This window comes from Myotis nattereri (assembly GCF_964212035.1).
Source record: "Myotis nattereri genome assembly, chromosome: 6".
Taxonomy (NCBI): domain Eukaryota; kingdom Metazoa; phylum Chordata; class Mammalia; order Chiroptera; family Vespertilionidae; genus Myotis; species Myotis nattereri.
Genome location: NC_138081.1, coordinates 54,131,450 through 54,157,821, shown reverse-complemented (window position 1 = coordinate 54,157,821; position 26,372 = coordinate 54,131,450).

The following is a 26,372-nucleotide window of genomic DNA, read 5'->3' as shown; positions in this document are numbered from 1 at the left end:
AAAGACCTGCCAACTGATAGGCTTCCCTTCCTTTATCATTGTCTTTCAAAGCCACACCTGAGTGAAGGGATAATGCATTAACTATTCTTTTTAGGTTTGCACCAACATGCCAACTTACCTGTGAATGAAGCTCATGTCTCTATCCCCCTCTATCACCTGGTCATAGGAAACTCCCATGACGCCTATCACAGGTTGCAGGAATAGGCTCAGTTAATAAACAGGATGTTTATGAAAGTGTACCCTTGGGATCAACATGTTTGGAAGGGAAAAGAAGGAAGCAAGACTAGGGAGAAGTCAAGCTCTAATCTAGACTTCTCCTGTTCCATAGGGATCTCCAGATAAATATCTCTGGTAAATTGCTAAAATGGCCCTTCAGAGTTGGCTACAGTTTGGCAAAGTGAGCAGGACTTTATACCTGCATGAAAAGTAAAAAACATGACCAGTGGTGAGGCAGCTCTCTGAACCCGAGACACTTTACATGTCTGAGAGCTAAAGAGCGTTGTTTCACAGCATCTTTAGCAGATGAGGCACTGAGCCTTTCATTAAACAGGGAGCTGAGAAGCTCATCACAGTGTCCATCAAAAGGCCATTGGTATAAGCTGAGGGGAGGCTGCCGGGGCAACAGTGACAGGGAGTTCTGAGCTGCCTTATTTACAGCTTTCCTAAGTCCTCTGGACCTGCCTGAGCTTACATATCCTGGATGCATCACTTCCATTTTATAAGGGATTGATGCTAGGCTCACCCTACCCAATCTCATGACTCGTTAGTCTGACATTACTCAGCTCACAATGAGAAATTCTGGCTGTACCGTCACTTGATACTCAACTGTCAGAACGCTTCATGTACAGCAGGGCCCTACCATGCCAGGATCTGGAGAACGGTATATAGTTCTTTGTTACATATGGTATGTCCTTGCCCCCAGAAGAGGGAAGATTTGGGAGGGTTAGCATTATTTTGTAAGGCATCTGCCTCATTTGAGGCTTCATAGTCTTCAGTCAAGAGATAGGGGAGACTTTTAATAAAATGGTACTGGATGATTTGTATAATCCCAGAAGTTTCAGGGGAATAAGGAAGTCCAAGTTTTACATGTACACAGACCCAGATAACCCTCTTCCAAGTTTCAGTGTCACTTTCTTTACCTTTCAGGGCTCCAGCCTTAGCACACAAGACTTTCCTAGACCAAGAATTAAGCTTTCTCTTGAGTTCTGTGACTTTTATAATTAAGACTTATGCCAGGTCTTCAGTTCTATCTGCCCTCCAGCTGTAGGAGCTGAAGGTCTCTTTTACAGCTGCCAAAGAGGCCCTCTGACTCTCACACTTGACTTTAAAGTGGTGTTGCTTGCCCTGGGCCTGCTATTTCATCTCTTCAAAGCAACAGTGGCATTCAGAAAGTCTTTCAATTTCACAATCTTTATAAATTATATTTCTCTTGAACCTCTCAAATGCCAGAGACATTGCACAAGCCAGTGCATCTCCTTCCCCACATATCCTACCCCAGTTGACCTCAGTGACAGCCTTAGCAGTTGCATTTGGCTGCATGCCAGAGCTATGCAAACTCTGCCTTCCACCAGTGATGAGGTATTTGCTACAAAGCAGGAGTCAAGTTTCTAACTCCAGAACCACTTTCTGGGAGTTTGCTTCCTAAGACCACTTTTGGAACATTATTAGGATAGCTACCCTAGAAACAGAGCTCAATCCAGAATTTCAGATGCTTTATTTACAAAGATCTCTTCAAGGATACCTATAAGGAAGGATGGGAGTGAAGCAGAGTAAGGAAGGAGAAAGAGTTGATTGACAATGTAGCCTCAGGTAAAGTCTCAGATCAGTCTTGACCTGACCCATGAAGATTCCAGGGAGTCTAGAATATAAATATCATCACAGTGTAGTCCCCTCTTGAGGTAAGGAAGCTAGATTTCTGTACATGGATCAGACAGACATAATTTTCATACCAACCCTGAAGTGGAGGGAGAAGTGTCCCATCAGCCATGGCACTTCTCAGGATGAAGACATGAAGGGCTAGGAGGTGGGAGTATTGTGGGAGCTGTGATACATTTAAAACTGTCAGAAGCTGGTGTGGGGCTGCACGAAACCAAAGAAGGGGGTCTAGTCAGAGCACCACAGATTCTACTAAGCTAGGAAAGTTACTGACCCTGGCATCAGGAACAAATTTTAATTAATCATCCCAGATTGTGAATTAATTAATTACAAATGATTTATGAAGAAGTTTCATAAGATCACATGGAGGAATCAGAATACTTGTGTGAAAAACTCGTAACATGACATAAAACCGAGGGTTAGTTGGCACTACATAGCACTCAGCTGGAGAGGACATATAGGACAAATTCATTTGGCTGCCGTCACAACTGCCTCCTTGTCTTCGAGTGGCTGTCAGCCATTAGCAACTCAAATTCTATTTAAAAATAGGTGAGGAACTTATAAGTTAAATTCAGAAAGTCAGCTCTTGAAAAATTAATTGTAACATAATTTGCATGATACTGGATGACAGATAAAAAAGATCTTTAGAATCCATCAATAAACTGGCAGTATCTAAAAGAGCAAAAGATCTAATAAAATCACAATTCTATCCACAGGGTAACTCGACTACTGAATCTGTTCTACACAAACCTGAAGTCTAGAAAGTATGTCTTCAATGCAGTATCACTTTTTATTTATGCGCAATTGCCTTTGCCTAGTATCCCATTCCTCACACTAACCCAGTAGCCTGGCATTCCTTTAGCATGAGCAAAATGTCAATAGCCTCCATTGGCAACATCCCTCCAAGCCAGTCCATTTCTAAGAAGAACATTAGATATTTTTATCTTTCTTCCCATTAACCCTTAGAGGAGCAATGTCCCATTTCAATAATAATTTTAATCTGCATGTGCTCTATAAAATCCCGCTAACATGATGAAAATAATAGAAAAGCAATTTAAAAAAAACAGCATTGCTGGATACTTGAGCAGCCTACTGAAAGATTTCACCTACTGGGGTGTCTTCCATGGTGAACTCCCCATCAAACTCCACTCACCATACAATGACAGAATCCTCCTGACATCAGAACAATGTTTATAAAATAGTAAAATAGAAACTAGTTGAAGATTATCAATAAGTGCTTGTTCAAATAAGGAACACTGAGCAATTATTAAGAGATTAATTAGAACTAAATTAACTAAGGTGAACAGATTACTGAGATGTATAAAACACAAGCATGGAAGGGTCTTTATAGCATGGATACATTTTTATTTAAAAACTTTAATCATGTTTAAGAAGATATAATGTATAATATGGACACAGTATATAATGCAGACAGAGAACAATATCTGAAATAATATGTAGCAATATATATATATATATATATATATATATATATATATATTTAATCAGATAAAAATCAATAGCAATGTTTCCATTTATTATCATAACATACTATATGTAAAAAAATCTTGATATTCCATGGCCATAAATGTATATCCTCTCTTCAATATGTGTTCTTTCTCTGCTATCTTAACAATACTTTACATAGAAATTGAGACACTAATAGAAAGAAATTCTGACCATCAGGAAAGACAGAATTTTGCTTCACCCTTAAAACAGATGGCTCCCCATTCAGGCTATTTATTGTTGTAGTTATGACAAAAGTAGAACATCCAGGGACAACTTTACTGTGATGGTCCTATTTCTTTTATGTTACTGTGTTAAAGCAACTTACATTTTTGAAGATTGGTTATTTAGCTATTTCCATAACATAAACTTCAGACATCTATTTCTGATAATAGTGGATTATATAATTCTTTCTAATACTCCTGCTAGAGACACTAGAAAACCTGAGCAAATATGCATACATTTGAGTGTGTGAGAAAGCGAACAAGGAACTGAAGGCCAAGGTCTGGAAAAGCTGAAACCTGTACAGTTAACTCTGGCAACTGAGGCTACTTTTCTCCCAGAGACATCTGTAGTTCTTCAAAATTTGGCTCAAAGTCCAAGGAGACGAGCATCTCTTGTTTTAGGAGTCAGGATGACTATAAGTAGTTCCCTCAGGGACTGATGCCCAACTTTAAATCATCTTGATCCTTGAGCTAGGATTAAGGTGATCCTGGATTGCTAATTTCTCTGACCAAGGGTAAATCTTCTCTGGAGAAAGACAGTATAATCCATGCTTCAGATACTTTTATAAATTTTTAATCTAAGATAATTTTCTTTTTGCCTGAAGGGCATACTTTGGTATTTCTTGTAGTATGAATCTGCTGATGAAGAATGCTTTCAGTTTTTGCTTGATTAAAAGTAACTTCATTTCACCTTCACTCCTGAGGATACTTTTTTCCTTTGGAATGGAATTCTAGGCTGTCAGTAATTTTCTTTCCTCATCTTAAAAATGTAATTTCATTGTCTCTTGGTTGCCATTTTTACACTGTAGAATCATCAATGCTCGAATTCCCAGGTACCTGGAACTCCAAAAGGCATCCACATTATCTCAGGAAGTCAATAATAAGTGGGTTAGATAGACTTCTATAGGTCTCCATTCAGTGTTTTCTCTTCCTCAACATCCACTCACTCATCAGTCCATTGCAGTATGGGTTCTTTCCCCAATGTTATTTGCTATTTTTTCTCATTAACAACAATATCTTTGTTACTGATTCAAAGGAATGCAGTAATATTATTTAAGCACTGCCCACAATCAATAACGTTTTTCTTTATGCTCCAACAAGTAAGCTCTTTTGGTTTTACTCATCTGTCTTAACAACCCTTCTTTATAAAAAAAAAAAAAAATTATTGATTTTTTTACAGAGAAGAAGGGAGAGGGATAGACAGTTAGAAACATCAATGAGAGAGAAACATTGATCAGCTACTTCCTGCACACCCCCTATTGGGGGTGTGCCCGCAACCGAGTTACATGCCTTTGACCGGAATCAAACCTGGGACCCTTCAGTCCGCAGGCTGACAGTCTAGCCACTGAGCCAAACCGTTTAGGACTTAACATCCCTCCTTCCTCAGTTTTTCAAATTCTCCTTCCCTTTGCAGCCTATACTTTGGGGCAATATTAACAAATATTTTGGTTCCTCAATGCCACACAATTTTCTGGCTCTTTGTGCTAATGTGTCCTTGCTTAAAACAGATATTCCTCCTATCCTGGTAACTTCTTTGTCAAATTAAGTTATAGTAATCTTGGTCCTCAATTTAAATGTCATTTTCTCTGGAAAATATTTCCTTTGCCCTCAGCACTATGTAAGAAGCTCCCACTTTTTGCTATCAACCACATGGTTGTAGCAGTTTTATTTTACCATTAATTATATTATTTCTTATTAGGGTAAGAAACTCGTCTAAAAGGATAGCTTGTCCACTATCGAGTCTCCAAGGTCCAGCGCGTTGCCTAGCCTCTACTAAGCGCTCCGTAAATATCTGCGTGTGTAAATCTGTCCTAGTCCCTCCTTCTCTCCCTGTGCCATGCCAGTCCCCCTACTCAGCTTTCATTACTGAATTTCTACAACAGCCTTCACACACACATCTAGCGCTCTCCTGTCCCTCCTACATCTTAACCTACACACTGCTTTCAGATTAATGCACTCTATTTAGCCTTTAAATATTATTAAATATTGTTACTTTAATTCCATTTTCCACCAAACATGTATTCCTATGCAACCTCATTTAATAACCATCTATACATTTAGTAATGTACCACCAAATACATACATGTATGCATGTTTACATATATATTCAAGTGCAATATTTTATAGTTACACTAGAGGCCCAGTGCATGAAATTGTGTGGGGAGGGTCCCTAGGCCTAGCCTCCTGCCATCAGGGCCATCTTCTTCCCGTTCACCAGTCCCCAGACTGAACAGCGCTGAGCTGTCAGGCCGTTGGGATCACCAGCTCATCCCAGGCTCCTCGGGGGCTCAGGCCTGAGGAAAAGTGGGCGCTGGTGACTTCACCACCATGCGCATGCACTGGGCTAGCCGCTCGGGCCGCTCACATGGGCACCACTGCCGCTGCTGCTGCCGTGGCGGCTTGAGGCGCTGACAGAAGCTGCGGGGCGCACCCACAACCTACCTGCCCTGGCGTGAGCAGCCCCCTGTCCTCCTGCCACCCACCCCGATTCCCCCGTTCACCATCACTGATCCATTGGAGCCTACGGGCCGAGGGCAGGGACCAAGAGATCAGCCGTTCAGCCCGCTCAGCAGTCCCCAGTCCAGCCCCGCCACCACTCTCAGGCAGGCAGTGGGAAGGCATGGGGAGGGACTGAGAGGTGGTAAATGCCACCTCATGGTGAATGGTCGAGTGGTTGTTTTGGTCATGACACTTATGGCATCTGGCCTTTCATTATAGGATATTTATTATATACAAAGACTCAAAGACCCAAAGATAAGTTACTTAGAAATATGGATGATTATAAGTAAACTAGAGGCCCAGTGCACAAATTCATGCACGGGCAGGGTCCCCAGTGGCTGCTGGCTGCTGGACGGGACCTTCCTTCGTTCTGTGCTGCCCCCTGGTGGTCAGCACACGTCATAGCAAGTGATCGAACTCCCTAGGGGACACTTTGCATATTAGGCTTTTATATAGATAGATATGAGCAAAATGTTATATTGTAAGATAAATGTGCCTTTGCTATATTTGCAACATTTGTTACATAAGCAAATCTGTAATTATAATGCCCACAACATAATTCATTATCTTTCATATTTCTAAATGCTTACCTGTTATTCTCAATGCTATGAGTTTCAATGTCCTTATTATTAAAACATGGGTAATGATACTGCTATAATTATGAAATATTTTAGTCCCTTCCCTCTCAATTAAAATATTGCACAGACAGATCTTAGTCACTCTGTCATGCACATAATTAACTGAACCACACCACCAAACTTTACCTGTTTTTTATAAATTGCTACGTTGTGAAATTTGTTTGTTAAAAGCCCTATCCCGCATTGTGAGTGTATTTGAAAATAGGGCCTTTAAAGAAATAATTAGGATTAAATGAGGTCATATGGGTGGGAACCTAATCCAATAGGACTGGAGTTCTTGTAAGAAGAAGAAGAGACACAGGGTTGCACGTGCACAGAGGAAAATCCTTGTGAGGACCAGTGAGAAGCCACAGCTGTCTGCAAGCCAAGGAGAGAGACATCAGGAGAAACCAACCCTGCTGGCACCTTGATCTTGGACTTGCAGACCCCAGAACTGTGAGGAAATAAATTTCTGTTGTTTATTTTCTCTGTTATGGCAGTCCTAGCAGACTAATACAATCACTCTCCATGTCACCAAACCAATCTCAAATCATTCTGGACAGGTCCTTCCTTAATGCTCAATTCCAGATTTATCAAAGATTTTCATCAATACCACCCTCGTAATTATGGCTTCACTCTGCATTTTTGTCTTTATCCTCACTTTATCTACCTAGGTTCAAGTTTCTTCATCTTCCTGAACTGTAGGTATCTCTTAACTGTCCTCTTTAGCCTCCAGTCTTTGTCTCCTTTATTCTGCACTCACCCTGCTACCTAAATCATCTTTCTAGGAGGCAAAGATGATGGAGTTACTTTCCTCTCATAAGCCTCTAATCTCCATGAGCAACAGGACAAAGAACAAATGCTTTATGTTGTCATATGTGGTCCTTAGGAATTGGGCCCAACTGACTGTGCAACCTTTTCTCCATCACTGTTTTTCCTGGTTCCATCCACATGAAAAGAAGCCATAGCCTACCTCAGCCTTTCTATCTTGGAATGTAATGGTGGCTTAAGTCAAACCTCGTTTCTCGAATGTCTCCCATCTCAAACAATTTACTTCTCAACCCGACAAACCTTTCATGCTAATACCTATATGATAAGTCACTCGTCCCTTAGGCAACAAACAAGGAGAGAATGAAGGAGTATGAGTCAGTTTATTGCTGTTACCAGTAACATCTCAGGATATTCAGCTGTGAATATTTTCATGTGTTTTTTGTTTGTTTGTTTGTTTTTTTGCTTTTGGTGCTGCTTGTTATTATTAAATTTTCATTTTTTTACTATACATTTCCTTTCCTTTTTGGTTAAATTTTCTTTTACATTTCATGCCCTTTCTGTTTTTAAAGTGTTTATTTATAGATTAGACATATACTGTATATAAGAAACAAGGAGTCACTTGGGGTCTGGAACAGAAGGAATTGAGTTCAAGAACAGAGGTTCCACTGTATTTTTCTCTCTGGAATCAGTAAAGCCTTTCTAACATACCTGGACAGAATAAGCTGTTTCCTTCCCTATGTTGTAACCACTGTAACACAAACTTTGTTATCCTATATAATAAAGAGCTAATATGCCCTTCCAGATGACCTTCCGGAATGACCAGTGGGCAGGGCCGTGGAGCCACAGGGCCATGAGGCCACCAGGGCTGCGAAGCAGCCAGGGTTGTGAGGGCTGAAGTAGCTGGGGCTGCGAGGGCCAAGCCCCTTGCATGAATTTTGTGCATCGAGCCTCTAGTACATTAATAAAATGCATTGAGTATGTTTACATGACTATCTCACTAAATTAAACTATGAATCTTTTGAGAACAGGAACAGCATATTATTCACATTTATGTACTTAGCATTGGGCATGACCATCGTATTTAACAAACAAATGTTTCACAAATGAATTGCTAAAATAATAAATTAATAATATTGAAGCATAACTCAAAATCAAAAATCTTTTATAAAATTCTAATTGTATAGGATGAAGTCTGGACTTCTCACTTAAGTATTCAAGACACTTTCTCTGGAAAAAAAATACAATATTTTTCTATCTTCATGCTTCTGGTTACAGTGTTCCCAGATTTATTCCCAATTCAAATATTATCACCTCCCTCAAGCCAGAAATAACTTATTTTAATTTTGCGTTCTTAATAGAATGGCTTTCCATTAATATAGTAGTGTATTAGTCTATGCTATCATCTCTTTTAGAGTTTAAGATTTTTAAAGTTAAAATCCATATATGCCTCATCTTCAAATACTTAATGCCTAGTCCTATTCATATAGCACACTCAATAAAAATATCTCGACATCACTTTATGAGTATTTGTTGAATATATCAGCTGAACAAGCATTCTGGTCATTAGTCTTCTCATTTAAAATGTTTTGTGCATACACCTGTACTATATGCTTATTTAATTATTTATAAACAAAAATATGTACTGATATATTAATATATTATGTGAATTATAATACATTCAGAAAAAATTAAAACTTTAAAATATTAAAAAATATATAAATGGAAGGTCTTGGATTTTTTCCTGACTCTCATGATATGCTCGTGCACTTTCTGTGGGGTAAACACTTTTTTGGAGACCATCACCATAGACATTATTCCCATTGTTATAACACAAGAATTCTTAATAACCTGTATTAGTACTGCTTTAGTAATCTAGTGTTGTTGATAAATGAGCACTCAGCATAGTTTATTCTTATGTACTGGAAGTTTAACCCATTGTAGATAGGAAATGAATCTGGCCAGCTGCCAAGTTGTTCATTGACTACCCACTACGTGTCAAAAATTGTGACATCCTTGTGTCCATAATCTCATTTAATTTTAAGAATAATCCTGTGAAGTATGTTATCATTATGTTCATCTTAAAAGATAAGAAAACAGATTTTTCAGAAGATTAAATGTTCATGAATATCACAGTCTAGAAAGCACAGTGTAAATTCAGCATTTGAATCTACATTTGTCTCACCCTAAAGCCTATACTCTTCCTAGCAACATTTTTTGAAGTTTTTTTTATTACTTAAAAAGCCATGCTAACATGATCAAACATTCTTTTTTCTCTTTAAACACATAGGCTGAACCTCTCAACATCGTCCTCACCCTGGTCCTCTGGCTGTGCTGTAGCAATCTGCCTGGGCATGGAGATCAGATGGAGAAAGGAGAGGAGCGCGGGCTCAGATATTGAGAGTATCCTAATATTTTTTTTTTGTTATTATCGTTATTCCTCACCCAATGACATTTTTTCCATTGTTTTTAGAGAGAGTGGAAGGGAGGGAGAGAGAGAAACATCGATGTGAGAGAGGCACATCAATTGGTTGCCTCCTGTAGGTGTCTCGATCAGGACAGGAACAAACCTGCAACTCAGGTAAGTGCCCTTGAAGAGGTATCAAACCTGCAACCCTTCAGTGTATGGGCCAATGCTCTAACCACTTAGAGCACTGGCCAGGGCTCCTGATACTTTTTTTTAGTTATGGAAGTTTATGCCAACTCATTTTCGCCTCATGTGCCCATTGTCTTATAGCATGTACAGATACAACACTTTACTCTGCACAATTAATTTCTGAATTGAAACTTAAAGTAGAAAATAAATAAACAGACAACCTTACCTTCTTGGAAATTACATTGCTGTAACTTTTCTTATCAATCTCTATTGAGCTTTGAGCAACAGTTAAAATGGATGTTGTCATTTTTGCCTATCTAATCTAATAAAAATAGTCTCCTTCTTAGCTTTCACGTCTCTAGGCTGCTTACTCTAGGTATCATGGTAGAACACTTTATCATGCTCACAAAAATCTCAGATAAGATCTTAAGGAACTTTATTATAGAACACAGTACTTCAGAAAATGTAATATTCAGTCAAAAATCTCTTTAATTATTCTTAAACACCTACATTGAGCACAATTTTAGGAGAGCAGTATTAAATTGTTATGCCAATCTCTAGATCAAGAATGAAATTTAAACGTCTGAAAAGAATTTCTCAAAAATAAGTTCTTAAAAATATCCTAAGATAAGAACAAGCAAGAAATATTACCTCGTATTAGCAGAATTCTGCAAGTGTCTAGCAAAAGAATACGATGGATGTCCTCAGATAGGCTTATGATACTACAATGATTTTTCAGTGAACAAACATAACAATAGTGGTAGAATTAGATAAAAAAGAAAAAAGTTAGTTTATATATTTGGATGTATTTGTTTCTGATATTTAATTGCAAAAGTAGGGAGAAATTGGTAACTGAGGAAGACTACTTACAGGGTGGGAATCAGCATAAGGTCTCAAATTCTCTGGCAGGGCAGCACAACCCACCTGTGCCACTCAGTTTTTCATTGAAGTAAATTTGGGATTCTCATCAGAGGATGGATTTTCTTACACAGCTTAGTCTGCTGCTTTGAACATGTTTTAGACAGGACATCCAATTACAAACTGCAAATCTTTCTTTGCAATTTTGTATTAAGGTTTGCATGGGTACTACAAGGAATCTCTTCCAACCTGGCAGACAGGCCTATAGAAAGGTGCTACTGAGATACAGTAATAATCCAGAAGGCTACTGACAGTAAAATGACCTGGCTTCACCTTTCACTGCTGAGTTGTGCTACTGTATAGCACAGCACACAGTTGGGTCCTTAAAAGACAGCTAAATCTGAATGGCTACTCCAATTTTGACTCCTCTCTCCCCTTACTCTCCTCCTGTCAGTAAACTATGACCTGCAAAAGAAATCCAGCCTAATTTGATTTTTTATGGCTCTAAGCTAAGAAAGGTTTTTACATTTTTAAAGGACTGAGACAATAACAAAAAATATGCCACAGAGATTGACATGGGCCATGAAACCTGAAATATTTACTATCTGGTCATTTGCAGAAAAAGTCTACTAACTCATACCCTAGAAAATGGAACAGAATTATCCTACTACTTCTTCTGCTTTTTCCTTTCATGATCTCTCTTCTCTGTGTTTAAGAGGACTTACTGTTTAAGAGTCTCTAAGACTTGTCTTCATTCCCCTGTCACTTTATTGACTGCTACTCAATTCTTATTATCTTTCCTATGTCATTTGCCTTCCACCTCCTTTCCCTATGTGTCTTCTGAAACTCTTGACTTCAGTATAGAAGAGCTTGGCATTTAATAACCAATATGGAAAAAGTGTTTTTTTGCTAGGTGACTAATTACAAAGTGTCATATATGTAAGCATTAAATATTCATCTTAATTTGTACTGCTTCTTCAGATAAAAAACAAACAAACAAAAGAAAGTTTAACAATTTCTAACCCCTTCATACCCTTCTTCTTTATTAGCCACCTTCCCTCATTCCTTTTTCTTAATTTAATTCTTTTTGTCTTTGGCTTTCATAATTCTAATTAACTCTAGTCTACTAACTTATTGCTGATTATCTCACTTTCAGGTAACTGAAGCAATCCACAATTTGTTGTTCTGCTTGAGATTTTTTGTTTGTCTGAAATGTCAAATGTAGTCTTATAGATGTCTTAGAGTTTTTCAAACTATGTTTCACTTTTTAAAGATGAATTGAAGCTCACAAAAATGAGCTGGACATTTTCCAACATGCATTTTCTGTTCTTTTCATATAGTAGTAACTGCCAATGATCAACATAAAAAAGAGCTACCACAACAGTTTCCAACTTCTCACCTCATTATCTACATGAAAATGATGAAACACACTTAACCTTTTTCTCATCTTATGACACTAGATCCTCTGCAACACAATATAATTTACAGACCTAAGGATGGCTATAACAAGGTCTTCAATTTCTCTCCGCTATATCACCAAGTTATCCTCACACTGTAAATATTTCCTTTTAAACTCTTCAGTGGTTTCTACAACTTTTTTTACACTCAAAAACTATGTGTGCTTTCTCAGACCTTTCCACTATCACAATCTTATATAAGTGACAGGGCAATGTAGAACTATAAGCATTGTGAAAAAAAGTTTGTTGTGCAATCCACTTAATATGCAAAGACAAAGAGGCATGCTTTCATTACTGATGAAATTAGAACATATTCTGGTTAGGTGAGAACAAGAACTTCAAACCTGGATGGCAACAAGATTCCTATATAATGAGTCTGTTCACACACACCAAATTTAAATGTCTTAGGTTTTTTTACTGGTATTGTTTATAAAGTAAATCAAATCTTAAGGATGCAGTCAAATTAAAAGGATTAGTGCTTATTAATAAGCTGGCAGTGACATTTCATTAAAAGTTTACTAAATCCCTCTCTGCAAAACCAATAGATAAAAGCAGGCAGTGCATAAAAGTGTCCGTCTACTGCATTAAAATATGATGGAAATAATATTTCTTAACATTGCCAAAAAACCATCTATTTCTGAAGATCATACCAGTTTCCATTGCATAGGCCAGCAAGGGTCATTAAACACCAATGGGTCTCTGAGTCCTTCTTCAGAGTCAATGACATTGTAGACTTCACTCAGATCTCATTTTCCTCCACACAAGGTCTGCAGGGCACAGAAGGCAAATGAACTATGAAAAACATAATCACTGCTTTTACTGTTGCTTTTTTTGTCATAAAAATTCCATTTATTTAAATTCCATTAAAAAGCACATTTGGCTGCCAAGAGCATAAATATATGCTTTTATTATACTTAGCATTTTTCATTTAAAAAAATTCTGACATTTGTTTAGATAAAAATGTTAAAATATTTTCAAACTACCTGTGTTAGCTAAACACTTTCTATGTGTTTGTTGCATACAATAAATGCTGAAAAAGAAGTGATTTGGAATGCAATTCCAAAGCTCTGTGTATATTTCCCATTAGAAATTTTCAGCTTACATTGATCATTATCCTTACTATGTCATGTATTGCTATGACTTTTCCCAATATACATCTCCTAGAAAAGTAATTTGAATTACTTGAGCTGTAGTGGGTAACATTTTTCTAAATCTCATTTTTCTAATTGCTCTGATATATTTAATAAATCATTAACTGAGCAGGTGACAGTGCTAGAAATTCAGAAAGACTCTTTAACACAATATTCTCCTAAAGACAAAACTGTAATTCAGTCATTCACATCTGCCTGAGCACTTTGGAAGATTACTAAAACCAAAAGTTAAGGGGAAAAATCAAGCAATGTCATCGATAATATCCCTTAGTTAGGAATAAATCTAAATTTAGTAAAATTACAGATGAAATTAAACTATAAATTTTTAGTCATTCTTACACACACACACATATAAATATATATATGATTAAATTAAGATTATAAATGCATTAAGAATAGGAATTATATCTAATTTCAATATAGTCCAAAATCTGTGCACATAGAGTGTTTGGGAATGATTTGCCAATGGAATAGCCAAATAGCAACATTTACATATGAAAATATATCAAGAAACATTCTCTAAGGTATCATTTGCAAAAATAAAAAGCTGGAAACAACTTAAATAAACATCCATATAAATTTTTTAAAAAACATCATGTTATATTCACACAATGAAATACTATTAGCAGTAAAAACAATAAACTTGATCTACAAGTATCAATTGGATCCACTTGGATCAATCTCATAAACTAAAAGAAGAGGGCAGAAGGTTATGTACATTATATTATCATTTATATAAAGTTTCAAATCATCCCAAAACAAGTTTATAAATTATTTTTAAATTATATATATGTAGCATGGGACTATTTATATATTCCCTGGACAGAAGGCAAGGAAGAGATAGTTTTAGGTAGTGGTACTTAGAGGAATTCAACTCTAGTGACATATGCTTTTAAAAAACCTGGAGCAATTATAACAAAATTTATTAAGGTTAACCAATGCTAAAGTTAACAAATACAGATGACATGTATATGTTATACATTATAGTGGTGTGTGTGTGTGTGTGTGTGTGTGTGTATTTGAGCATGTTATGATAAAACACACATACACAAACAAAAAAAGTGTGGCCCAGTTGTTATATCAGTGAAGCAAAGATGGCTTAAGTACATTGACTCACTGTTGTTTACTTCTTCATAGCAGGTGAGACCTATTAGCTCCAAACCCCACTGACATCAAAAACCCCTACATTTTTACATATCCTGTTGTTTTAAGTATAGTCTGAATAAGCACAGTTTTAGCCTCTTAGAGTCTTCCTGCTTTGCATACCCCACAAAATGGCACCTCATATCTATTAGCTACAGATAAACTTCGTGGCTATAAAAGACCCCAAGCTGCTTCTGCTTTTCAGAGCTCTCTGACCCAAGGACTCCATTGTGCTGCTGAGCAACATCACCTACATTCATAACACTGTCTCTTATCCTCCTCTTTCTCATGACGTCCCCCTTGTTCTCCTACCCTCTGGGTAGTGGCCCCCTGTACATTGCCTCTGGAATGTCTCCTGCTGTGAGGGACTTCCCCCAGTGGAAACCAGCCGAAGCACCAACCAATAAAACTCATTGTATACTACTGTCTGCTTCCTTGATTAGCCAAACCACTGGAACTCACTACACCAGTGAAAAGAATTGGAAAAGTTATCAAAACAGAGGTTTGGAGACCTGAAGTCTAGATTCTGTTCACCACTTTGCTTCTTTCAGTGATTGGAAGGGTTCAAATGACGTCAATCTAACTAAACATCGCCAGTCTTTTGTCAAGAAGAGATCATTATTGCTCCAGGAAAGGCTGTTAGCTGTGAATTTTCAGAATATCAGAAACATTTGGATGACCATGTAGAGGACTGGCTTGCACTGTGAAGTCCTCCTCACTATTCCACTGAAATGATCACAATTCCTGTCAAGCATCAAAGGGACAGCATTTACAACTTAATCCATAAAAAATTGCAGTAGGAGAGGAGAAAAGGAAATTTTATTAGATGTGATAATTTAATTTAAAAATACTAACGCAATGACAATAAAAATAGAATAAAAGAAGCATAAATCAATAAAGTTATATAAATAATAAATAATTATTAATTGTAAAAATTAGGAATTAAAAGTACTTATGCATAGAAAAATATATCATGGTCTCATTGTTTATTTCATTCCTATGTTCATATTAACAAGGACATTTAAGGAAGAATATATAAGAAAATGTAAATATAGGACAAGGATCAAGAAAATTTCCTTATGACCCTCTGTACCATAAATGCATGCACAATATTTGTTAAAAAATTAAAGACAAAAATTATTAAAATCTCCAAAATTTCCAGTTTTTAAAAAGCTATTTATGTCTAATATGAATTCAGCAAGCTATATTTTCCCCAATGTCACAAATCTTTACCTCTTGTCTATCTTAATTCTCAAAGTTCTATTATACATCATTGGAATTCAGAAGTGTAGGAAGCCTGTATATTGAGACAGCATTTATGTGTCAATGTAAATACTTACATCTTCATTATTATATCCCATTCAGTTACTTTCTCAAGACTAACACTGAGAGAATATCTAAATATTTTGTGAATCTAAACTGCTTAACCTTTTAAAAATATTTTCTCTATACGTATATTTTAGTGTGTTTGTGAAGTTGCAGCATTTTTATATTCTTCTCCATAACTGATTCCTGAACAGACTGACCTGCATTAAGTCTCTATGAGTGACACTAAGATGCAGTGAGCAACAGGTGCCTTCCCCATCTTGCGTGTCCCTGAAGAGTGCCTGCTGTATTTAGAAATGATTTAAGTGACCCAGGCTTAAGGCATCCCATTGCAATGATTACGGTTCTTATAACTGAAGAAAATTGTGTAAAAGCTACATCATCTCTGTTGGATTTAAATTCATAGAACTGCATAACTGAGATTCAGAGCCCTTAATAGGATGTCATATAGGAAAATGCCAAACTGACTTCTAGTGATCATCCCTTTTCAATTTTTGAAAATAGTAATGTTAACAACCGCATCATTATCTATTATCTTTCTTCTAGATGTTTCATAGAAAAGCTATACTTTGTAAAGTATATTCCTCACAATCCTAATAACTTTCTTTAGTCATACATGTGCATACATGCGCGCACACACATACACATACAACTATTTAACAACTACAGATACAAAAACATTAAAAATAACTTAGTACATGTACTGTTTTTATTTCCCAAAAAGTTTTGGGTTTTTTTTTTTACTTTATTTTTTTAGAAAAGTAAATGTGACAGATTTAAAGAATATTGGCCAGGGACTATCTTTGAGACAGCCATGGGGGATAAATAGTCTGATACAGAGAATGATGCTGCAGCCATGATGCAGTTAGAGGTTGGGAGCCTCTCCAAGAACAAGCTGATAGGGGCCTGCAGACTAATTCAGTTTCTGCATTTTTCAAGCATAAAATAGCTGCTTGGTTAGAAGCTACCTCCCTGACTCACCTAAACTCTGTATTTCCAGTTTCCTTTCTATGCCAATCTTACAGCATGAATTAGCATATTTGAAGAGACACTAACTTGTTAACTATCCACCTTACTGTATACTGATTTTCATACAAGCACCAGCTCCAAGATATCAAAACTTTTAAAAATCTAAAGCAATATAATACATATATATATATATATATATATATATATATATATATATATATTCTTCTAATGTATCTAATGAACAAAATAAACTGATGAACAAACTAGGTCCAGAGAAATGGATGCAACAGACTGACAAGACAAATCTCAGAGGGCACTGGGTGGTGGTGGGGATTCAAAGAAATTAACCAAAGAATTTATATACATATATGCACAGCACATGGACATAGACAATAGAGTGGTGAAGCCTGGGGTGGGGTGGGGGTTGGATGGAAAGAGCAAAGTGGAGTGGGGGGAACATCTGTAATACTGTCATCTGTAATACTGTCAACAATAAAGAATAAAATAAATAGTAACTGACCATACAACTTGAGAGAAGGAAAATAACGTTTCCTAGGGCAGTACTGCTTCTCTGCTAAGTGACTTGGACATTGACTTATCACAAGAAAACAAAGGTGTATATTTTCAGAGATCATCCTAGAAAGTGCAGTTTTAGTGCAAGATTAGTCAATAAATACAAAATGTACTTATTCTAAAACTTAAGTTTCAAACTAAAAATTTTCTAGAAAAGACTCCTAGAACACACCAGATATTGGCTTAACTCACACAACCACAGAATTGCCTTTATTTAATTACTATCCCTTGAAGCATCTGACAGTCCAAATTCAGTGCTTAGTAAGCATTACATCAAACAGCTTGGAAATGTACAGTTGCACTAAAATTACAATGCACACCATGACTAGTTCTGTCATTTGACTTCAGGAATGGAGCATTCTTATCTCTATAATGAGCTGTGGGATGTTCCATCCAGTTTACCTGTGTGTGGCAAGCAGTAGTAAACACAACTAACCAAATGTTGGCCAAAATAATATTCTTCTTATATGAGAGGCTTTAAGCAAGAAGAAGACACCATACATAACTCACTCACACTTGCACTTTGAAGCAAAATAGCTTGTGTTAAACATTGTTCAACCTAAATTAAAATTTACTTCAGGGCAATATTTCCTCAAATTTTTCTCACAGTCTTGAGATCTGACTGATGTATCTGTTGAAATCTGTAGAGAAGGAAATACACCATCCATTGCCCACTGCAGGCCCACAGAGTCTCAGCCCTTTGAACTTTGTTGCAGGACACACATGTCCTTCAGTGACTTAGCTTGTTTTGTCAGATACTGTTATTAAAATACATTGAAGGTCTAACAATACATACAAACTAGTAAAATAAAAAGTACTTAGTAATTAAATAATTGTGAGATATCGCTGCATTTGTTTACACATATGGAAGATAGGGTGGAATAAGATCACTTAGCTTTGCTAAAATCTACAGAAATGTTTTTACTGATTAGTTTTATTACACATTTCTTTAAAATTTTTTTCACTACTAAAAAGCTATGACAATGTTAGACAATTTACATAGTTTACTTTTGGTAGTCATACATAGAGAAAATGCAAGATCCACAAAATAAAAAGCTTGTACAAAAACTTTATAGAGAAAAAAGCAACAGGAAACCTATTTTCAAATGCAATAATTTCTTTTTGAATGTTTTTACATATCAATGAGAATCACTTCTTTTTAACTACTAAACTTTAGCAAAAACATTGTACGTCCTTAAAAAGGACTTTCAGCTAAAAAAAAAACAAAACAAAACAAACAAACAAAAAAAAACTGGTTTAATAGGTCTCAGTAAGACCTATTAAAAAATATTAGGAGACTATAGAGTATATATCATTGCAATTTAGCATTAGTTCCACATGTGAAGCCTAGTAAATAATATAGCACAGCCAGAATTTCTGTCAGGTAGACTGAACTTTATTAACAAAATCAGATTTTACCAATCCTTCTAATTCTCAAACAACTAATGAATTTGAAAATGCAGTATGTTAAAAATTATATATATATATATATATATATATATATATATATGTATATATATATATATATATATTTCAGAATATAAGGATTTCTTTGCATTAAAATCCATTAAATGGCTCACCTGATTGTAGTGCTTCCATTGTGAATGACTAGAACCAGATTCCATATAATATACATATTAAGAACTAGAGGCCCAGTGCACAAATTTGTGCACAAGTGGGGTCCCTCGGCCTGGCCGGCAACTGGGGCTGATCGGAGCTGAGGGAGGTAGGCCCAGTGGAGGGGGGCCATGGAAGGTTGGCTGACAGGATGAGGGAGGGGAGGAGGGACCGCAGGATGTTGGCCAGCCAGGGGGAGGGGAGGACCCACAGGAAGTTGGCCTGCCAGCCTGATTGGGGCCATTCAGGACCAGCTGGCCAGGGTGGAGGGGCTGCGGGAGCACCCAGACTACCAGGGGGCAGCTCTTGTGTTGAGCGCCTTCCCCCTGGTGGTCAGTGTGCATCATAGCGACCAGTCGATCAGTCGTTTGGTCACATAGGCTTTTATATATATAGACTAGAGGCCCAGTGCACAAAATTTGTGCACATGGGGAGGTTCCCTCAGCCTGGATTGTGAGAGGGTGCAGGGCAGGCTGAGGGACCCCACCAGTGCACAATTGGGACCGGGGAGGGACACAGGAGGTGGGCCAGCCGAGGAGGGACCATGGGAGAGCTCCAGGGAGTGTCCAGCCTTTCTCACTCAGTCCTGATCAGCCAGACCCCAGCAGCAAGCTCACCTACTGCTTGAAGCATCTTTCCCCTGGTGGTCAGTGCATGTCATAGCGACTGATCAACCGGTCGACTCTCTGCCCCCTGGTGGTCACTGCATGTCATAATGAGCGGTTGAGCAGCCATAGCATATCATTAGTATATTATGCTTTGATTGATTGAATGGCCAACTGGCGACCAGACACTTAGCATATTAGGCTGTCATTATTTAGAACTACAAGACACTGGGTTAACCAATTCCTCTAATGTTCTACACTTTTACTTGTTATGATACTTATATGTATTATTAAACAGATACATATATTATACTTACATATATGATTCTATCTTAATATAAAAAGGAGTGGGCAAACTTTTTGACTCGAGGGCCACAGTGGGTTCTTAAACTGGAGCGGAGGGCCGGAACAAAAGCATGGATGGAGTGTTTGTGTGAACTAATATAAATTCAAAGTAAACATCATTACATAAAAGAGTACGGTCTTTTTTTTCAATAGTTTTATTCATTTCAAATGGGCCGGATCCAGCCCACGGGCCGAAGTTTGCCCAGGGCTGGTATAGAATCATAGTTGAAAAATACCGTGTGTGTGTGTGTGTGTGTGTGTGTGTATACATCCTATCTAATAAAAGGAAACATGGTATTTAGCCATACATCCGCTAGCCTTCCCATTGGCTAATCAGGGTGATATGCAAATTAATTGCCAGCCAAGATGGCAGCCGGCAGCCAGGCAGCTTAAACTGAACATGAGGCTTGCTTGCTTCAGTGATGGAGGACTCCAACGTTCCCCACCTGCCGCTGCCGGCCTCTGAGCTTGCAGTCTGAAAGACTGTTACAAATATAGAAGCTAAACAAAACCCCAGAAACCTGCTCTCAGCCCACCGGGATTTCAGAGCTGGAGTTGATACAGTGTTTCGATTATAGAACCCAAACAAACCAGATACCTGCTTTCAGCAGCAGAGGCCTCAGAGCTGGAGCCAGAGCTAAAGCTGGCCCAGAATAAAAAAGAAAAAAAATAGAAAAAAAAGAGCAGTTGGGAGCTTCAGTCACCCACCAGCCTGAAAACACCCATCAGCCCCTCACCCAGACTGGCCAGGCACCCCAGTGGGGACCCCCACCCTGAAGGGTGTGTGACCAGCTGCAAACAGCCATCATCCCCTCACCCAGGCTGGACAGGCACCCCAGTGGGGACCACCACCCTGATCCAGGACACCCTTCAGGGCAAACCACCTGGCCCCCACCCATGCACCAGGCCTCTATCCAATATAGTAAAAGGGTAATATGCCTCATGGCACCGGGATCAGCGTGACAGGGGGCAGCGCCCAAAACCTCTGATCGCCCTGCGGCTCTGTGTGTGACAGGGGGTGGGGCCACAACCTCCCTATCCGCCCTGCTCTGTTCCTGACAGGGGAAGGCGCCCAACCCCCTGATCAGCCCTGCTCTGTGGGTGATAGAGGGCAGCGCCCCAACCCCCTGATCTTCCCTGCTCTGTGTGTGACAGTGGGCGGTGCCCCAACTCCCCTATCGGCCCTATGCTGTGAGTGACAGGGGGGAGCTCCCCAATCCCCTGATGGGCCCTGCTCTCTACGTGACAGGGGGGAGCTCCCCTACCCCCTGATCGATCCTGCTCTATGTGTGACAGGGTATGGAGCCCCAAACCCCCTGATGGGCCCTGCTCTGTGAGTGACAGGGGGCAGCGCCCCAACCCCCTGATCCTCCCTGCTCTGTGCGTGACAGGGGGTGGTGCTGCAACCTCCCCATCGACCCTGCCTTGAGTGTGACAGGGGCGGTGCCCCAACCCCCAATCGGCCTTATCCTGAGCATGACTGAGGGTGGCATTTCAACCTCCCAATCCGCCCTGCTCTGTCCATGACAGGGGGCGGCGCCCCAACTCCCCAATCGGCCCTGCTCTGAGCCCGACCAGGGGCTGCACCTAGGGATTGGGCCTGCCCTCTGCCACCCGGGAGCAGGCCTAAGCCAGCAGGTCGTTATCTCCCGAGGGGTCCCAGACTGTGAGAGGGCACAGGCCAGGCTGAGGGACCCCCCTCCCCCCCCGAGTACACATATTTTTGTGCACTGGGCCTCTAGTATATATATAAAAGGCTAATATGCTAAGTGTCCAACAGTCTGACTGTTTGCTATCATGTGCACTGACCACCAGAGGGCCGATGCTCAACACAGAAGCTGCCATAAACCGGAACCTGGCACCCACAAAGCAACACTTGGCTTCCCCCAAGTGGGATACAAGCCCCGCTACCACCCCAGAGCAACATCGCACCAAATCGCAGCTGACGCTTCTAAGACCCCATGATGCAAAATGTAGCTCACAGCCCACCTGGAAAAGGTCACTGTGGACCTCGGGTAATGTTGTCATATATCAACGCCGGCTTCCTCTCCCTAAGGACAACTAGCCTCCTTGCAGTTTCTTCAGCCCAAGAACACAACTTGCTTTAAAGCCAGGTGCAAACATTTCACACTTTAACCAAATGTCTGTGAAGCATTTCCCTGTGCCTCATCTCATTTGATCCTCACAGAAGTCCTGGAGTAGGAAGATGGGAATGGAATCCTATTTTTTTTTCATTAGCCAGAAAATGGTTATTTAGAAACTTGACCCGACTGAAAAGAAGAAATGGTGTACCCTGAAAATGACTTCAGGTTTCCTCACTGCGCAGAATATGGTCAAACACTGCTGCAGTTAAATATTTTACCCTTTGTTCTCCCTGCATGATCTACAATAATAATCTGCTTCATGTTGATATTTACTATTGTATTGCTGACAATTACCTGAAAGAGAAGTTGGGGGGCTTCACTGGGCTGAAAAAAGTTTAGCTACATCAGAAAGCAGGTCTAATTAAGCAAGTTTATTCTATATCTATAAAAGGCTACCTTGACTCGCATATGCACAATACATATAAAGCTCTAGCTGGTGCCAGTCGCATGTGTGTGTTTTAATCAGTCATTGTCGATTGTGAATTTGGTTGACACTTCTATAATAGAGAAAGGGCGATGCGATATTAAAATATTTCTTCTAATTAATTTCCTTTCAATGTGCACAAATCTGTGCACCTGGCCTCTAGCAAAACTGTAAAAAAAACAATTAAAAGTGCTTTAGAACCAAAGTGGTCAACCCAGTGTCTAAGACTATCAAAATACTCAGTATTTTTTGTAGATATACTATACATGCTATATATATATATATATATATATATATATATATATATATATATATATATACCAAACTCTCTTTACATGTGCATTATACATACACACATATTCAAATAGACTGGGGTATATTTTAAAATAAAGTTATTTAGTTTTGTAGCTGATTTGTCCTTCCTTCCCTGATATTTCTTTATATTCTATGAATTTTCTTTGTAAAGTTAATCCAGAGGGATATGTTGGATAATGCTCTTAACACATATTTGGTGGCAACAGGGCAGTAGGAAAGCAGAGGAGAAAAGGAGGGTTTTATGCTATCCTCAATGAAAACCACTCAGTCACAAGTAAACATAAGTGATAGTCCTCCCCGTTGCTATACTAACCACTTAGGAAGCAGAGGCAGTCTCCTAGCAGCAAACATATATAAACACAGCCTACCTGTTAAAGCTTTGCTGCTGGACAGGTGTCTCACAGTCCTCAAAATATACATTTGGATGTGCTTTCCTCAGAATAGCATCAATATCAATATTTTGAATTTTTCATACATTTTGTCCTAATCACCTCTCCCTGCTTATGACTCTTAGCAAGCTGCTTTCAGACTATAGTGAAGCTTATAAACTTACTAGAGGCCCGGTGCACAAAAATTTGTGCACTCGGCGGGGAGGGAGGGTCCCTCAGCCTGGCCTGTGCCCTCTCGCAGTCTGGGACCCCACGGGAGATAACAACCTGCTGGCTTAGGCCTGCTCCCGGGTGGCAGAGGGCAGGCCCAATCCCTAGGTGCAGCCCCTGGTCGGGCTCAGAGCAGGGCCGATTGGGGAGTTGGGGCGCCATCCCCTGTCACACTCAAGGCAGGGTCGATGGAGAGGTTGCGGCGCCACCCCCTGTCACTCACAGAGCAGGGCCCATCAGGGGGGTTGGGGCTCTGCACCCTGTCACGCACAGAGCAGGGCCAATCAGGGGGTTGGGGCGCTGCCCCATGTCATGCACAGAGCAGGGCCCATCAGGGGGTTGGGGCGCCGCCCTCTATCACCCACAGAGCAGGGCCGATCAGGGGGTTTGGGCACCGCCCCTCTCACACTCAGGGCAGGGCCGATGGGGAGGTTATGGCTCTACCCCGTCACACACAGAGCAGAGTCCGTGGGGGAAGGGGGGGGTTTGGGGCGCCGGACCCTGTCACACACAGAGCAGGGCCGATCAGGGGGTTGGGGCACCGCACCCTGTCACACACAGAGCCGCAGGGCGATCAGGGGGTTGGGGAGCTCCCCCCTATCAGGCACAGAGCAGGGCTGATCAGGGGGTTGGGGCGCCTTCCCCTGTCAGGAACAGAGCAGGGCAGATAGGGAGGTTGTGGCCCTTCCCCCTGTGACACACAGAGCCGCAGGGCAATCAGGAGTTTTGGAGGTTTGGGCGCTGCCCCCTGTCATGCTGATCCCGGTGCCGGGAGGCCTCGCGGCTCCGCTGATCCCGGTGCTGGGAGGCATATTACCCTTTTACTATATAGGGTAGAGGCCTGGTGCACGGGTGGATGCCGGCTGGTTTGCCCTGAAGGGTGTCCTGGATCAGGGTGGGGGTCCCCACTGGGGTGCCTGTCCAGCCTGGGTGAGGGGATGATGGCTGTCTGCAGCTGGTCACACACCCTTCAGGGTGGGGGTCCCCACTGGGGTGCCTGGCCAGTCTGGGTGAGGGGCTGAGGGCTGTTTTCAGGCTGGGGGTGACGGAAGCTCCCAACCGCTCCTGTTTTTCTTTTTTCTTTTTTTATTCTGGGCCAGCTTTAGCTTTGAGGCTTGGCTCCAGCTCTTAGGCCTCCGCTGCTGAAAGTAGGTTTCTGGCCTTTGCTTACAATGTTGCGATCCTGCTGGCTGAAGCCTGGCGGACTAAAGCAGGTTTCTGGTGTTTTGTTTAGCTTCTATATTTGTTACATAGTTGCTTAGAGTTGCAGCTCAGAGGCCTGCAGTGGCTGGCGGGGAACGTTGGTGTCCTCCGTCACTGAAGCAAGCAAGCCTCATGTTAATTTCAAGCTGCCTGGCTGCCGGCCGCCATCTTGGCCGGCAGTTAATTTGCATATTGCCCTGATTATCCAATGAGAAGGGTAGTGGTCGTACACTAATTACCATGTTTCTCTTTTATTAGATAGGATAATAGATAGATCAAAGGATTAGGATTTAGAACTTGTGTATGTGTGTGTGTGTGTGTGTAATTAGTATTTTAAAGCATAGTGAGGTTGGTAACCCAATGGGTATTAAGTTTCAGGCCTAATCAATTTTTCCCAAACATTTTAAGACAATCAAAATTATTAGGCCAGTTATTTGTGTGCTTATTTATCTTAATAAAGAATTTAAGTTTTGCTTGTTGTTGTTTTTTAACTGGGTAAACATGGATTTGAGAGGGTGTAATGATTGCAACTAAGCTTTAGTGATGTGTTAGTCCAATTTTTTCATTGTGAAGATGAATCAACTGAGAACCAGAACAGGGTCCGATATCACCCCAACCATTTTGGCACAATACCCACAGCAGGTCCACAGAAGGCCCCAGGCAAATGGTCTCCATGCACCGCTAGGTTCTATGCTCTTTCTAAGAAATGACACATCAGTTGCTGACAAAACAGAAGGAACAGTGCAATTTTTAAGCAAAAATCACAAGGATAACTGGTTATAACAAACGTACTTTGTACTGGTAGGTGCCATAAACTTAAACACCTTAGGTTTAACTATTTACAATGCAAGATAAAGATTGTAAGCTATTAGAGTTTACAAGATAGCAGCATAATTCCTATCTCTAAAAATTTATAATATATGTATAGTTGAAGACTGCAGTTATGCAGATAATGATGAAAAACCCATGTAGTTACAACTGTGATGCAGTGTATATCATAGGAGGGACTCCTGTGGGACGAAAAATCGTTCTGAAGAAGAAGAGACCTGAAAAAGACCAAATGAAAGAGTATTCTAGGCAGAGGATTTGTGTCTTAAGCATCAATCTGCATTACTTAAAATCTTCCTTCAAATCTTTAATTTTATAGGATACATAACTAGACCTTAAATTACCAGATCAATGGGCATGACCACTTTTACAGTTTTTGATGCATAAATCTAATTTTACAACACAATTTATTTCAAGATATAATCCCCCTGGCAAAGTATAAAAGCATCTATCTTACTGCCCTCTCACCAAAGTGAGTACTGCATTTGATTTTTAATTATACTATGAAAATGTAGTCATTGACAAATCATAAAAAATATATAAATATTTAAAAATTATTAATGGGTTTAGAGCTCCCAAATATCTTTTTTACGTGTTTTTTTTTCCCCCTGAGGGTGAACTTTATTTTTTTATTTATTTTTTAAAATATATTTTTATTGATTTCAAAGAGGAAGGGAGAGGGGGAGATAGATAGAAACATCAATGATGAGAGAGAATCACTGATCAGCTG